Source organism: Mustela nivalis, assembly GCF_964662115.1.
Source record: "Mustela nivalis genome assembly, chromosome: 7".
Lineage (NCBI taxonomy): Eukaryota > Metazoa > Chordata > Mammalia > Carnivora > Mustelidae > Mustela > Mustela nivalis.
Genome location: NC_139026.1, coordinates 41,740,310 through 41,758,059, shown reverse-complemented (window position 1 = coordinate 41,758,059; position 17,750 = coordinate 41,740,310). Strand labels below are relative to the sequence as shown.

The 17,750-nt window shown below is 38.7% G+C and overlaps 1 long non-coding RNA gene across 2 annotated transcripts in view; it reads right to left on the bottom strand.

The window, feature by feature from the left end:
- LOC309869404 overlaps positions 1-16,800 on the bottom strand; it is a 209,811-nt gene extending 193,011 nt beyond the window's left edge. For both annotated transcript variants that reach the window (XR_014314164.1, XR_014314165.1), the window contains exon 1: positions 16,703-16,800. This is a non-coding gene — a long non-coding RNA (uncharacterized lncRNA). The remainder of the gene's footprint in view (positions 1-16,702) is intronic.
- Positions 16,801-17,750: the final 950 nt, after the last annotated feature.

Genomic DNA, 17,750 nt, shown 5'->3' with positions numbered 1-17,750 from the left:
TCCCAGTGACCCCAGGCTGGCTCCTTTGAAATCTCCAGTTGCCTTCTGACTACGTCACTCTCAACACTGAAGGGCCAATGAGACTGGACAGAAGGGCAGGTGCTATCACACTGGTGCTTAAAGCTCAAGCCCCAGCTGCCTGCATTTCTCTGGCCCACAGAATTCCACTGTTCTCCTAGTAGGAAGAAAAGGATTACAAGATTAAGTTCATGATACCATTTCCAGCCTACCATATATAGTAAGAGGAAGCAACTAAATGTGACTTCTATGACAACCTTTCAGTGTTCAGGCCAGACTCCCTACTAGGATGTCTGCCGGGAGGGAGGGAGCAGAGTTCTTAACCATGTAGGGATTTATTATTTATTATCCAAGGGGTATATTATCACAGCTGAGAGCTACAGAAGCTAATATCCCTGTTAGCCTCCTGACACGAACATCCCCCCACAGTGGGAATGAGGCACAAAACAGTTGCCGAAGTAAGAAAGCCAACATCACAGTGACTCTACAGGTCTAGCTCCCACAGGTTAATGCAGAGAGTCCTTGAAATGAAGAGAGTCAGTGTTGAGAAACACTCTTAACCGAGCCACAGCTAGCTTTGATTTTATCTGGAAGAGGAAAAAGAAAAGAAAAGAAAAGGAAGAGAAAGAAAAGGAAAGAAAAGAGAAAGAAAGGAAATACACATGTCAGAATCCTATTTTTTTCAAAGCTCAACTATTCCAAGAAGCTTTCTCAAATGTATCCAAACAAAATGGTTATCAGCAATATGAAATCACAAAGTTTTCTTGGGTATCAGAAGAAAACAAGGCTATTTCTAGCCCTTTCCTTCTCAAGGAGAGTGGGTATATCTGCTAAAGAAAACTCAAGATCTCTACTGGTCTTCTGAACTCATAAATGGGTAATGAGAATTTTGTTCAGATGAATGTTTTGAGGTTTGGGGTTTGTAAAGGGCTTACAGGTTGATCTGTGTACACAAGAGTGAGGAGAATGTGTTATCCTTAGGAACTATGGAGTGTGAAAGTAGAACTAGGTCCAGGAGTCAAGGCAAAGTCTCCAGCTTCAGAAAACCATTACAGGTAGAGATATGCTTTTGGGTTCCTGTCTGTCTTTTAAGAGAAGTCTGTTGGGACACCTGGGTGGCTCAGTTGGTTAAGCGGCTGCCTTCAGCTCAGGTCATGATCCCAGCATCCTGGGATCGAGTCCCACATCGGGCTCCTTGCTCGGCAGGGAGCCTGCTTCTCCCTCTGCCTCTGCCTGCCACTCTGTCTGCCCGTGCTCACTCACTCTTTCTCCCTCTCTCTCTGACAAATAAATAAGTAAAATCTTAAAAAAAGAAAAGAAAAAGAGAAGTCTGTTGGCTTTGGGGAGAATATGAGCCATGGATCTGGAGCTGAGAACAGCAGGGAAAACCAATGCTCTGAGGCAGGATGGTCCAAAGAACTTTTGGGAATGGGAGTGTTAATATTCCATCTTAAATAGCTTGCTTTTCTGCAATGTAAACCCCTCCTCAAAACTTCAGTCCCCTGTATATAGAAAAGCTGTGAATGAGTGGCTATTCCTGTGGACAGTGGAAAAGGAGAATCAGCTCTGTATCTGTGTTCAGGTGGAACAAAACAAGAATGGTACAGTCAGGAGAGTCTTAAAAAAAGTTCATAACATAAGAAAAACCACAGATTCAGAGATAACACCATGAGACATAAGTCCTCCAGAAATTTGCATGTATCCTGTATCACGAATCAGTCTTTCTCAGTTCTAGAATGGGGTATAGAAAAGGTAATCTTATCTAGATTTTAGGGGCAGGGGAGCTGTCACTCAGGTAATATAATGATTTTGCTAAGGTCTTCATCATATGATTTAAAGGATGCAATAAGAATCTCCTAATCGAAACATCTAATAATTCCTCATGGCCTGTGACAAAGCCCAAAATCAATACCATCATTATTCCTTTAGGCTGAACCATTAAAATCTTCTGTTAAAATGCAACCACACTCTCACACCCATTAGAATGGCTACTAATAACCAACAACCACCGCAACTACAAACCAGAAAATAACAAGTATTGGTGGGTATTTGGAGAAATTGGAACCCTGTGTACAGTTGGGATTGTCAAATGATGCAGCCACTATGGAAAATGGTATGGCAGGCAGGTCCTCAAAAAATTAAAAATAGAACTACCATGTGATCTAACAGTCCTATTTCTGGATATAAATTTGAAAGAATTGACATATTCTCAAATATTCATATACCCATGTTCATAACAGCACTATTTACAACAACCAAAAAAGGGAAACAACCCAAATGCCCAACAATGGATGAATGGGTAAACAAAACATGCTACATACATGCAATGGAATACTATGCTGCCCCAAAAAGGAAATCCTTCATACGTTCCAAGATGAATGAACCTTGAGCCAGTCACATAAGGACAAATACTGCATGATTCCATTTACATTAAGTATATCAAGTAATCAAATTTATAGATTTAGAAAGTAGAAATGTGGTTACCAGAGGAGGGAATGGGGGAAAATGGGAACTAATAGATATAGTTTCAATTGTGCAAAATGAAAATATTCTAGAGATCTGTTTCACAACAATGTGAATATACTTAGAAACACAAATTATATACTTAAATATGATTAAGATGGTAAGTTTTTTGATGTGCTTTTTTTACCACAATTTAAAACAATGCTCTACACTCTCTATAAGAAGTAATTTTAAACCATCAGATTAGCTTTATTCCCTTAGAGGCAGATATATCAGTTTTGATAAAGAAGAGAGAGTGAGATCCAGGACAAGGGGGTATTAGGAAAGGCAGGCTTGGGCAAGCCTGGGCATCCAGGAAGAGCACAGGCATGGGAGTTCCCCTGGTTACTGTGGAAGTAGAGGGGGCCTTCTAGGGGCTTGAGAAAGGGTGCAAGAAAGGAGATCGGCAACAAACGGACCCAAGAAAATGCACTAAACATACATTTTCTTTTGCTTCTTCCTATTTTTCCTAAAGCTGCTATCCTTGGGTGACCTCAGTAACATTCAGGCAGGGAGAACTTGCCTTTGCAAAGGCTGCCCTGAGAGACACTAAGAATAACACGACTTGAAGGGCCCTTCTGGCAAGTGCATCACAGCTGAGTTTCCAGAACCACAAAGACAGACTTCAAACTTCTTCCATTTGCTACAGACGCCACCCTGCTGAACTTTGTGGACCCAGCTGGTGGTTATTTTTAGGCCTGTTCCTCTTTCCATGACTGACTGGGAACTGTGAAGTATGGACGGAGAACTGGATCTAGGAGCCAAGGCAAAGTCTCTATTTTCAGGAAACCATTACAGCAAGAGAGAAACTTTGGCGCAGAAGTCTTCGAGGTTCCTGTCTCTCTGTTAAAGGATAGAAAGTCTATTGGCCTTAGTCAGGAAAACAGACATGAACTTGGGGCTGAGGAAGCCCTGAGAACCTATCGGCCTAAATGGCTTAGCTGTATGTACCAGGGGCCCTGGTGAATGAAGTGTTAGAATTTTTACCCCCATGCTGCCTCCAGTGGGGTGATTCCTCTGTGATGGCCTCTCAGAGCCCTGTCCCGATCTGCCCAGCTGCTCACCCACCCACGCACAGGACTCCAAGCCTTATGTTGTTTATCTTTCTTTTCTCTCCAGGCCTTGCCCACACTGCACCAAGGCTAGCTAGCCTTGCCTACCATGGAGCTCTGATGTCCAAGCAGAGAAGCTCAGTGGATTCATAAAGGAACTACAAGGTCTTCTGAAAGCTTTCACTCAGTGAATAGTGACACATGCATAAACTTTAGTCCATTCACTCAGATATGTAAAAAATAAAGCATCCACTGTTTTTGCTTTCTTTAAATGCATCTAATTCTGACTCCAAGTCCTATTCCTACTGGACTGTGAAGAAGTTAAACCTTGGGCATTCTCAGGGCTCCCTCCTGAAATGGTATAAAGCACTGGGGTCTTACCTAGCTCCCAGGTGAGAAGGTACCTCAGATTGTCAGGCATGAGATGAGTCCACACTGGTTTGGCTGAGAGTCCTGTTGTCCCTGGCTCTGCTACTTCTTTGCCAAGGGTAGAAATCCTATGTGGGCTGGAAAACACAGTGGTAGAACATAAGTTACCTAAGGGCACCTTACTGCTTATCAACACCTCTCTCCCAAGACCTTGTAACCTCCTGAGTAGAGTTCAAGTCCTGGAGGTAGGCTCTCTCTCTCCTTCCCTTCCGGTAACCAGAAGTCTCTCCTTCCAGTCTTATTGCCTCTTTCCCACTCCCTAGCTCCTCCAGGATACCCTTCAACCATTTAGGATTTTAAGACAGAGTGTTGAATTTCATTTAAGCTTTTTCTACTTTACACCTTGACAAATTCTTAAGATAAAGAACCACAAAGCTTTGCCAATTTAGGAGTCAGGATCTCCATTTGAAATAAGGCACAGGGAGGTTAAATGACACACACAATACGTTGGAGGCAAAACCTGGACAAGAAACCAGCTGCTGATTTTAGGCAAGTGTTCTTTCCATGACACCACAAAATGGCAAGTGAGACAGCCTGCAGCAAATTCTGGTTTTGGAACCAGCAGACAAGAAACTGAAGGCTCACTTGTGTTTTATTATCAACAATGGGGATGCTGAATCAAACCAGTTAGTGGTGGGCAGAGAGCCAGCATTCACTTGATTAGATCTTCATTTTTGCGGTTACCAGCCAGTGCCATCCAGGGAGAGCCTGAATCTGGAGGAGAAGCCATGCTGCCAATGTAGACAGCACCTGTGTTTGCCTATTTCTCCCACCCATTTTAAGCAAACAAGCAGTGACTTGAAAAAGGCAAGAAAGAGGACTCAACCTGGCACCTAGTAAGGCCAAGTTTTGCCAGGTATGCGCATTCCTCTTTCTCCATCTGGGAATAGATCACTTGTACCTTATCAGAAACTCCCCTAACTAGATGTCCAATTTTGGAGACCAAAGTTAACTTCTCAATGTTTATTGTTTTGAAGTCAGCTTCATAAACTAGGGGACAGGGCTGGTCTAACACTATATCAGGAAGGAAGCCCTGTTTGCTTTGATGCCTTCTTACTTCCCTTTCAGAGCATTTCATATCCCTCTGGATGCCTTGACTTCCTGTGCCCAATATTGCCATACTGCCTAGCACCCTTTCTCACTACTCCACCCATACCCGTAACTGTCTGGCACCAGCTCAAGCACAAAAATGATATGTCCCTCCTTGTCCCCATCCAACTGCCATTTTCTGGACTTCATACTGTTAAGAATGAAACAGTAGTGATAAATAAGCTCACATAAATAATTCAGACTAAAATATGAGTTGTATGAATATTTCTTTATGTAAAAGAAATACTCCAGTAGAGTATAAATTCTAGGAACTTCAGAATTCTTTCAGCTTTATTCACTGCTGTGATCTGATAGAAAATTATCCCAAAACAAAGAGTAGTAATAATAAGGTTTAAAATGAGACTCAAGAGAAATATTTACTAATGTTTGCCAGGTTTGGAATGTAACACATTATTTCTGTGTTGTTCAAAGTCTCAGTAATAATAACAATGATAAAAAATACTTTTTAAGAAATGACCATAATTTCTTAATAAGCTTAACCCTAATTTATGTGCATTCAGAAAACAGCATATTAAACATCAAAAGGAATAAGGCACATAAGGCAAAAGAGAGCCCATCAGGAGAAAGTCAATTCATTGACAGACAAGAGGCATGTCAGAGTATATACCTCTGGTAAAATAAACATGGTCTGATGCAGAATTTTCCAAAGTTCATGTCATGAGTATTGTGGAATCAATTTAGTGAGTTTTAACCGAACTTTTCTTTCTAATGGTATTAAATAGAAAGGAACTGAATGACATGTAAAGAAGAGGAACAGAGTGGATTGGAATGAAATGGAGATAGCAAGGTCTATAATTTACATATATAATACATATTAGTATGTATAATACAAAATATAATTATTACTCTGGATTGTTGTCTAAAATATTTAAAAGATGTAAGTTGAAGGCACCAGTTCTTAAATTCCTTTTAACCTCAGAATTGTTATTGGAAGCCTAATGTATATAAAATAGTCTCAAGCAAACCCGATCTCACTGAAAGCATTGGGAAGAGGTAAGATTTAGCTCTGTTAGCTCGCTACAGTCCGTTTTCCTTTGAGAAGCAGAATTTGAAAACCACTGGTCCGGAAATTAGACTTCATTAGTTCTCCCAGTAAAATCATCAAAACTGATGCTTAATGTTGAAGTTTGAAGGAACCAATAGTAACATCTCTTCCACTAAATTCCCAATTAATTTAGAGAGACAATGGAGTCAAGCAGATGAGGATCAAGTACCAACATAATAACACTGAAGGCTAGGCTGATGAATGTAGCATAGATACATGTCATCATAGGTTTCCTAACCTACACTGCAGAATTAAATAGCCATATGTAGTCAAGGCAGTATTAGAAACCTGGAAGACCCCAAACCCACTCTACCTCAGAGGCAGAGGCTCTGAACAGACAGGCCCACCCCAAAAGCAGAGGGAAGGGAAGAGCTAAGGTAGGCAAGCCCAGCTGAGAGGAGATAGGAATGGTACATTAGTTGGTATTTCTCTACAAAAAAAATATGAAGCACGTGGAAAGGAGGTTGTCTCTATAACACTTAGCAAGATGAAGTATCCTTTTCCTTCATGGCACTTACTGACTTAGAATTTATGTCTGCCTCCCTAGACAGACGAGAGAAGACTTGAAGGCAGAGACTATAACTGTTCTATACACTGCTATGCTCCCAGAATCTAGTATACATTAGATGTTCATGAATGTGCTACATGATCTCCATGAATACAACTAATATAAAATGACTAAAACTGGGGCGCCTGGGTTGGCTCAGTGGGTTAGGCCGCTGTCTTCGGCTCGGGTCATGATCTCAGGGTCCTGGGATCGAGTCCTGCATCGGGCTCTCTGCTCGGCAGGGAGTCTGCTTCCTCCTCTCTCTCACTCTGTCTGCCTCTCTGCCTACTTGTGATCTCTCTCTATCAAATAAATAAATAAAATCTTTTAAAAAAATGAATAAAACTAATGCATATATGTTATCAATATAATAACAAGAATACCAATACCACATCTCCAATATCAAGGTATTAAAAAACTGAATCATATTCATTCCATGGAAAAGCAAAACTGAACAGGCCCACTTTTGAGGGTATTCAAAGGATTACCTTGTTCACTCTTGGTGAGCAAAGAAAAAAAACTTGGCCACTCAGAGAAAAAGATCAGTAAAAAAGTAAGAAATCCACTCCCACAAGAAAGAAAAACAAGAGAAAATCTTCCTTCTTCTGGAAAGTCCCCAAAGAAGTCAATCAGGTTTTAAGAGAGTCCTTTCTCTCTTGTGGTCTCAAACAAACTCTGCTATCAGTTAAACTGCAAATCACTTCTTTCATCTTCTATAGGAAAACAGCTTTGATTTATCAAACATGGTTCAGGGCTTCCAAACCTACAGGGTAGAATAGCTGTTGTCATAATCAATAAATCCTCAAGAAGTAGGTATTTCAGTAACAGGAATTGTGGCCACGTTTCTCCATGCCACAGACCTGCATGTCTAGAAAGTAACATGTCTCCAGCCACTGAAGACTCTCATTAACAATGGCAGCATGTGAGGTCCAGTAGGAATACAGTGACACTAAGAATAGCCCTCACCAAAATCTCTACTTTATTCATCCCATTAAGGAAACTGAAATTCTGATATTATTTACTCCTTTGAGGGAAGACTATAAAAACTCCTATTACGATCTAAACAAATTTTGAAGGAATTATCCTATTTGACTTTTATATCACACCCATTATGGATTTTCACTCCATCAATAATGATTACCATTGCTTTCATTCTTTTTAAGATTTTATTTATTGAGAGAGAGAGAGCAAGAGACAGAGAGAGCATGAGCAGGGGGAAGGGGAAAAGAGAAAGGGGGAGGGGCAGATGCAGACTCTCCACTTAGCAGGGAACCCAACATGGAGCTTGATCCCAGGACTGAGATCATGACATGAGCCCTGAGACCATCACCTAAACCAAAGGCAATACTTAACTAACTGAGCCACCCAGGTGCCCCATTACTGTTGCTTTAAACAGAAATTAATCTTATTCCCTCTATGAAAAAGAGCAACGTTTTAATAATAACAATAGGAATACTTAATTCCAGCATAAAATAGGCTGAATAATAAACTAAAAGCTTAGGACAGAAGCTACCTCTGGAGGTGAGACATACAGTGAAGAATAAAGAGTTTGGATATTCAAGAGTCTTCAAAGTTAACTATAACATTATTTTTCTTAAACTAGATGGATTCGTGGCTTTTTGTTTTAATGTTTTTCTTTACCCTTACATTTACTGAATTATGACCTATATTCTTGAAAAATTCTACTTCCAAAGTAATATGTTGAAAAAAATGAGACAAATATAATCTGCCGATCTGCATCTTGTTGATAGACTCAAACTGTCATTCATTCCTCAAATAGATCTAGTGCTTACACTGTGCCAGGCACAGTGTTGGGTTTTGGTAGTAGAAGGCTAAATGAAAACAGTATTTGGTCTCAAAGAGTGCTGAGTCTAATTATCTAAAAGTTGATATCTACTAAGAAATATATACACGTACATGAACATGAACCAATCTGATAAAATTCAAAACACAATATTAATTCAAAATTAATTCTTGGATTCCTCTGAATACTCTATGCTATATAACTGATAGGAGGAATTTTGCGCAGACACAGAAAGAGTGAGATCAAAATCATAAGCTGCCAGCTCTCAAAGTCAGGTCAGCCAATTTTCTAGGTCACATCTGGGACTACAGGGCACCATTCTGTGCCATGTTCTCTCTTTCTGACACATAATGATCCAAATCCAGAATTCTAAGAAATAGCACCAGGAAATACTGGCCAGCTCATTGCGGAAACTTATACTTTTCAAAATAATCTCTTAAAATATATGCCCATTTCCCACAGCCTTGAGAAAATTACATACAGTCATTTAAAAATATGAGGCTGTTTAGCATGTACATGCTAGCTCATGTCTATTAATCTACAAAGTCATTTCCTTTTCTTTGAACTAATTTGACTTGCTTTGTTTAAGGGCCTCAATTCCTTTCTTTCACCTTCATTTTAGAGCTGCTGTGAAATTCAGCCCTCAGCCCACACAGAGGTTCCAAATCATCTCACTGCCTTGCTCATGCATACCACATTTCAAGCCTGTGCCATATAAGACACTTTATTTGCCAATTATTCTATAACTTTCAAAGAGGTGTCATATTGCATTATAAAAAGATAAGACATCTAATGTTCTAAAGTTTTTAAAAAGAATTGAAATGAGTCAGTGTTGTGAATCTATTGGCAGAATAATAATTTTATGCTCAAGTGGGAAAATTCTAATACAGATGTAGCTTAAGAGATCCAGGAAAGTAAAACAGAAAAAGCACGGGATTGGGGTTGAGAGATATTTCTTTGAAGTCATAGTTCTTCCAGTTTGCTAGTTATATGACCCTCGGCAGATTCTTCACCTTTAAAATGAGGTTAAAAAGTCATATATTTAAGAACTAAATGATGTAATAAAAGCCCATGAATGCTTAGCAGAAGGCAGATACTTAATAACACAATTCTTAGATATTTTCATTATTATGACACTTATATAAAGACAATGTTGAAATATCACTGATACATGTAAATTTGAAGGAAAGGAATTATCTGTCAAAATTCCTATTGCTGAATTTTAAGATGCCCCAAATCAATTTTACAACCCATCATTTAGTGGGTAAGCACAAAATTATGCCAATTGTAGAATAGCATATGGCAATGGTTTTTCAATTTTAGTTTGTACATGTACATCAATCACATGGGAGTTTGTGAAAAATAGAAGGGTCAGGGTTCTCTCTCTAGAGAAACTGGTTTAACAGGACTGAGGTACTTCAGTAATTTGCATCCTTTATGAATTTCCAGGTGATTCTGATAGAAATGGTCTTTGACCAAATTTTGATCAATTCAACCTTATTTAAAATGTATTTATAATGTATTTACAAGAGAACTTTTAAAGAAATGGCTCTGATTAATCATTACCTCCCATGCTAAAAACTATCACTCCCAGGACATCAGTGGGAATGGTACAAATAGGACCCCCAAAATCTGCTCCAAGGAGAACATGGGAAAAGTGTATCAAAACAAACTTTTTCAGAACTCTGGAAATTAGCCAAAGGCTCACAACAATCTGAAGAGTATTTAATCAGCAAATAATGCTGCATCTTGATAAGAATAGCAAGCTTTATAAAGTTTTAACTTGCCCTATTCCCATTCCACCTTCCAGAGCTCTGTAGTAGCTTTGAAAACCAACAGCTTCACAATAATTGCAAGCACGAAAGCCAGCTACAACAAGAAAAACTAGACAGAAGACCAAAAAGAAAATGGATGCATCTATAAAATGCAAGGAATTACTTCGTCATTCACTGTGAAGATGAAGTGAGATAATACATGGCATACTTTCGGCACAGTGCCTAGTCATCGTAAGTAAAGAGGAAAGATATTAGGAGAATTCCTGTGTATTTAGTAATTTTCCACAGCAAATGTGGAGAATTTTACAAATCATCTTATATATTATCATATATCCTTTTTGAATTAAAACCTAAGGCATTTTTTGTAATAAGGTTCCTCTGTACTCAGGGAGACAGACATTCACTGCAAAATAGCAGAGTGAAGAAAGAATCTTCCCTGCAGTGATTTCTACTGCTGAGTTAGGAGAGAGGGCAAGATGTTCAAATACCAGACAGGACTGTCTCTAGTGAAAGAACATCTAAAGGATGTGGTTACTAGTAGTACTTGTAGTTCCATTTTAAAACAAAAAAAACCTCAACCTGAGAGATAGGTGAGATTTCATTATTTACCTGTTCTACCAGAGACTACCACCATCCTGAGGGGTTAAATCACTTGGCTAATTCATAGATTCCACATCATCTTCTTAATCTAGTGTTCTTACACATTCTGTCTCTCCTTGATCTTTTATGTCATTCTAGAAAGATCAGACCTGATTTCCCTTTCATCACAATGACAATGTTAGCACTCCTTGAAATACCAAAGTTTCCCCTTGTCATGGTCCTAGTAAGCACCAAGGAAAATACTCTTGGAGGATCTCAGATAACATTTTTAGGAGGCATTCAAAATTGATTTTTATTTTTCTAAGGCTAGGGTTAGGCAAGCAATATATTTGAAATTCTCCTTTTTAACATCCAAATAAGATCATTTTCACACTACTTTAGCTAAAATGTGAAATTTTTTCTTGACAAATGATGTACCCACTGTCCCAAAGGGGGTAATTTATGCTGAAAAATATCAGCTTCCCTCAAATTTATGTCAGGGTGTCCACTAAAGATTTCATGGGACAATATCCAGATGCTAACTCATAGGTACCATGGAAATAAAAAATGATCTCATTTCCACTAGAGATGGGGCTTAAATAGTTCCATTATCTTAGCAAATTATTCCATCAAAATATCTGAAAGTAAAAATAAGACCTGGTGTTAAAATCTATGATTACCATTAAAGGGTAATAAAAATATTATTCAGGGATTCAGAAAGTATTTGAAGATAAGGATGCTTAGACTTTCTCAAGTAGTCCACTTGTAGATGTGCTTCCAGGTCTATATTTCTTTTTATATATTTAAGAAATAATTTTGTGTGTATGTCTGTGTGTGTTTTTATTCTTTTATTTGTTAATTATTTTTATTAACATATAATGTATTATTTGCCCCAAGGGTACAGGTCTGCAAATTGTCAGCCTAACACACATCACAGCACTCACCATCTCACATACCCTCCCCAATGTCCGTAACCCAACTACCCTCTCCATACCTCCTTCTCCCCAGCAAGCCCCAGTCTGTTTTGCGAGATTAAGAGCCTCTTATGGTCTGTCTCCCTCCCGATCCCATCTTGTTTCATTTTTACCTTCCCTACCCCTCAAACTCCCCACTCTGTCTCTCAAATTCCTCATAACAGGGAGATCATATGATAATTGTCTTTCCCTGATTGACTTATTTCACTCAGCATAATACCCTCTAGTTTCATCCACGTCATTGCAAATGGCAAGATTTCGTTTCTTTTGATGGCTGCATAGTATTCCATTGTATATATATATACCACATCTTCTTCATCCGTTCATCTGTTGACGGACATCTAGGTTCTTTCCATAGTTTGGCTATTGTGGGCATTGCTGCTATAAACATTCAGGTGCACGTACCCTTCAAGAAATAATTTTTAAGAATCCACTATATTTCCTCTGAGGAATAAAAAGAAACAAACCACTGATACACAAAGCAATGTGGATGGATTTCAAAAGCATTATGCTAAATAAAAGAAATCAGACACAAAGGCCTACCCACTGTATGAGGCCATTTATATAATATTTCAGAAAAGGTAACAGTATAGGAACAGAGGACAAACTGATGGCTGCCAGGGGCTGGGGACGAAAGCAAAGTAGGAAAGTGACTACAGAGAGGTACATGAGAGACTTTTGGGAGTGAGGTAACTGCTCTCTATCTTGATTATGGTAACAATTACATGACTCCATACATCTGTCAAAACACATGAAAGTATATGCTTCAAAGTATAAATTGTACTGTTTATAAATTCTTTTCCAATTTAAAAAAGAAGCAGTCATAAGCAGTTATAAAATCCCTAGCTTTAGCCTGCCCCACCCCGACAAAGAAGGTCAGAAGTGAGTTTAGCACTGACAGGGGAATGTGAACAAGATAGATTCTGTGATCTTAGGAGCCTATATCTAGTAAGGGAGATAATCTTTTAAAAAATAATCACAGGATGAAGTATGTAATCACAAATTCGAGTAAGGACAATAAAGAGGGCAATAAGAATAGTTAACACAAAGAAACCTAATTTAGACTTCTGCGGATTATATGCGCTTTGATTTGAAATCTTTTCTAAATGATAAGACTTCTCTCCAGGAACTCAGGCTTATCTAAAGCCCAGAGGAGACAGGGGTCTTTGATTTAGTCACTTGGGTCCTAGAACTGGGGAAAAGCTACAGTGAGACGGAGAACAGGGAGACTCTGTTGAGCCAGGAGAGTCTCTTTATATTAAAATACCAGGACATTTCCACTCATCATAGAACTCCTGGACAAGGGAACAAACCTGCGTGTGAGACTGTTACTCACTGGAAGTGTAGGTTTAATTAAGATCATTTGTATGTTATTAATAAAAATGTGTAATATTTATGAGCTTGATTCTTGTCTGCTCCTTGCCTCTCATTCTATTTAATTAGCTGTGTGTAGGAGGTGCTGAGTTGCAAGAGCCCCTTTATTTTACAGTGATATTCCCAGTACAGCTTGAGATGTGTTTGAAACATAACAAAGAGAAAATTAAACTATTCCTTTGGCCCTGATATAAAGGAAACTCTGGGCTCACACCTTCACCGAAATTGCTCCTGCATTTGAATTACATTCTATCCCTGGTGGTTAAGATGAGAAACAACTTGCCCCATGAGTAGAATATTTTCAGCATTACTGAAAAAGAAAATTCAATCCTTTATGGAGTGTTATAGAAATAAGTAAGAACACACATTAAAAATCACCATATAAATATGCACACATATTTATGCACATATGCACATGTGCATGTCAAATGTCACACACATATTTTTTCATAAGAAAAGAAGAAAATTCAATTTTCAATATTTGTAAAATTAATTAACAGTGAAATCTCTTTACCTCCAATTACGTTAAGCAGAAATTCACTGTAGAAGTAGACAAAAGGAGTATAATGGTAATAATAGCTAACATTTCTCTGGCACTGTGTGCTAGACATTCTTCTACAAGCTTTACATATATTAACTCATTTTAAACTCTCAATACCCCTATAAAATCAAATACTATTATCACCAGCCTCATTTAGCAGATGGCAAATAGAGACTTGAAGAGGCTAAGTAACTTGCCCAGATCAAAAGTTAATTAAGAGTAGAGGTGATTGGAGTGCCTGGGTGATGCAGTTGGTTTAGCATTTGATTCTTGGTTTCAGCTCAGATCATGATCTCAGAGTTGTGAGATCAAGCCCTGCATTGGGCTACATGCTAACCACAGAGACTGCTTGAGATTCTCTCTCTCCCTCTGCCCCTTCCACTTGTGTGCATGCTCTCTCTCTCAAATAAATCTAGGGGCGCCTGGGTGGCTCAGTGGGTTAAAGCCTCTGCCTTTCGCTCAGGTCAGGATCCCGGGGTCCTGGGATTGAGCCCCACATAAGGCTCTCTGCTCGGCAGGGAGCCTGCTTCCCTTCCTCTCTCTCTGCCTGCCTCTCTGCCTACTTGTGATCTCTGTCTGTCAAATAAATAATAAATAAAATCTCTAAAAAAAAAAATAAACAAATAAATAGATCTTAAAAAAAAAAAAGGTAGAAATGAGGTCAAATCTAACCTATTTGAATCTTCCCTGTATTCTTCTAGCTATGTATCAATTTCATCAAATAAGTAGAAGTATGTATATTTTTTTGACACCCAGAGTAGTTTTGCTTAATATTAAGATCATTATATATATGTGCATTCTAAATTCCTACCATGGATTACTGTGGTTTCCTCCCAGTCATAGATAACTCTCCTTTTTATAAGAAAAAATATGATCTGAATAAACAAATGACCAAAACCTTTGAAGATACACAACAGTATTTTTGAGCATATTTATGAATTCAAACAGTGGAAAATCAAAATTCCCTAAACTTTTCACATGGTATTAAATATTAAAAGAAGGATAGGATAAGCTGGGCACAGAGATGGATAATGAGTATGTTTATTGTACCATTTTATTTTATAAATAACAGACACCATGTTCAGATATTTCTCCATCTCACTGTGGACCTGCAAAACTGAGTTCCTGCTCTTTCATCCCATCTCCCCATCTCCCTGCTTGCAAGCTCTGTTTTCAGGCCACTCTTAGGCCTGAGAATGCTGTGGCCAGGGCTTCGCAAATTCTATTCCTTAGTTCATCTTCCCACTCTCAGTAAGACCCATTGGTAGGTGTGATCCCTTTGGCCCTACACTCTCCAGCACTGGTTTTTCAGGCTCTGTTTACAGTTCCCACTAACTAGCCTCTTCAGATCACCCAACTCCTCCTGCCCTCCCACAGAAGACTCTACAGTCCTCCTGTATCAAGCAGTGCCTGTTTAGCTCCCTGGCTCTCCATTATACAATACAAATTATACAAGAATACAATAGAAAAATCATAGCCCAGATTTAAAGTTAAATTTTCTCATGTCACAGGAGATTAAACAATACTCTTGAATTCGACAAGTTCACTTGGATGTCATGCCCAAATCCATATGACAAGCACTGGCTACTGAGCTCCAAACAAATTCAGTGGGAAGGTGAAATGAAAGACATCAAAATGGAAATAGCAATACAGTAAATCTAAGGCCTCTGGCAATGTTTGGGGGTTAAACAATGTTTTGGCTGACAAGAAATATGTCATTTGTTGAGTACTAAATCGGCATCAGCATTGTTGTCAAACAGGGAGTCAGTGGACCTTAAAACAAAGTAACTTCCTTTAAAGTATTTGTGTTTTAACTAGGAGAAAAACATACTTGTACAAATGACAAAATACAGCAAAATGGCATCATACAAAATAAATACATACGTGTTAAGAACAAAGTGTTAATTAAAGAAACATGAGGCTAACTAGGCTTCCAGGAAAGGTTAGGTTTTGAAACAAGTTTTGAAGATGGTCATGGAAGGCAGCTAGCTGAGAAGCGGGGAAACTTATAGATTGTGCAAGAAGATGTTCAGAGATTTGACCCAGTAAGATAGAAATTTTGGTAGATAATTGTTAGGTATATAAGATGGTTATTTCAAAGCTGCCAATAGCTTTTTATTTTGGTTCCATTTATATTATAAAATTTTATCTGTAAGTGAAGGCACCATTCAAAGTGGGTAGGGATGTATTCTTCTGTCTTCAAAAAACTTCTTACTTAGAGCATTTTGACCACATAAAATGAAGCCTAAATTCAAATCTGGAATGGAAAATATGGGACCATAAATAGTTAACTGCTCTGTATGGTTTTGTCAAAAGTTATCACCATGGACTAAAGTGCGTCTCCTGGAGAAGAAAGGATTTTCTTGACTTTCTAGAGCCAGTGAAGACTTAACAGCCAAGGCTCCAGGTCGGAGCAACATGGTCAAAGGCCATGTTGTGTTAACTGGTCCCTGCAATATGGTGCTAGGATTGGGCATAGGAGAAGGTTGGAAGATTGAGGGAATAATAAGGTACCTCTTCTAGATGTCTTAACCAATGAACTCCAGGGTTAGCTAACATCCAGGCTATATTTCCCTTTCTGATGAGTAATTCTCTTCTATTATCCCCAGATTATTTATAAAGGGTTATGAACTACACAGCCTGGTCTTAGAAGTGCTTGGAAAATGAACTGTGTCCACATTGAGACTTGACCAAAGTGAGGAGACTTCTAGCAGCCTGGAGAAGCAGTTGTGAAACAACTAGAGTCTACTGACAAAGCCAGATAGACAAGAGGCACATGAAAGCCCTCTAAAGGCTAGACTCCCTCCTAATATGGGAATGGAAAGGGGGCTTCTAAGTTGTTATTAGGTATTAAATAAAAGATAATCCCTGGATCCTGAAGACCTTGGGATATTTCAGGGTTGATCACATGTGAGACAACGAAAGTCCAAATCCTAAAGATGCACCACTCACCGGAAATCCATGGGGATGAGCATGAGCTACTTGAACTTAGCTGTAACTCACTGTGACACCCAGAGCAAGTCTGGTAACTTCTCGGAGCCTCAATTTTATCACCTACAAAGGGAAAGGAATTCATGTCTAAGAAAAGTGTGAGATCAAAAGCTTTGCAATTCTACCTTTTTGCTCCCTCACCTGGATGCTCTATAAAACAGAAAGCCTAAGGAAAAAAATACAAATAAAAAGCTATGGAAAAAGAAAGTCACTTTAGTAAATATCAAGTACCCAGATGGTCAGTAACTATATGATATACTACTGTGTCATGATTTATTATGGTCATTATACACATATTATCTACTGACCTTCTCAGGAATTCACATTTTTTTAGTGACCAGACCCTCTCATCTGCAGTATTTTCTTCTTTATCCCAACAGTGCTCTTGCTTTATTTCATTACTGTCTGTCTTCCTGAGTAAAATGTAAGTGCCATGGGAGTTTGTCTACTTTCTTTACTGATGTATTTCCAGCACCTAATACAGTACTTGGCACATGATGGATACTCAGTAAGTATTTATTGACTAAATAAAGAAAGAAGAAATGAATGATACTCCTTATGTCTTCACCCCTTTAGGAAATCAGCCATTGAAGTGCCTATATTTTACATATCACAGTAGATGGTAATCCAAAATAACATATTAAGATTGCCTACCAATTCTTTCAGTTACCAACCATGCAAATACTGTTTCCAACAGACTTGTTTCTTTTTTTTTTTTTTTAAAGATTTTATTTATTTATTTGTCAGAGAGAGAGAAGCGAGAGCAAGCACAGGCAGACAGAGTGGCAGGCAGAGGCAGAGGGAGAAGCAGGGTCCCCGCCAAGCAAGGAGCCCGATGTGGGACTCGATCCCAGGATGCTGGGATCATGACCTGAGCCGAAGGCAGCTGCTTAACCAACTGAGCCACCCAGGCGTCCCCCAACAGACTTGTTTCTAATGAAAGTGTCTGATCCGATAAAGTATAGTGCCCAAGGATCACAAAAATACTTTATGAATTAAGATATCTTAA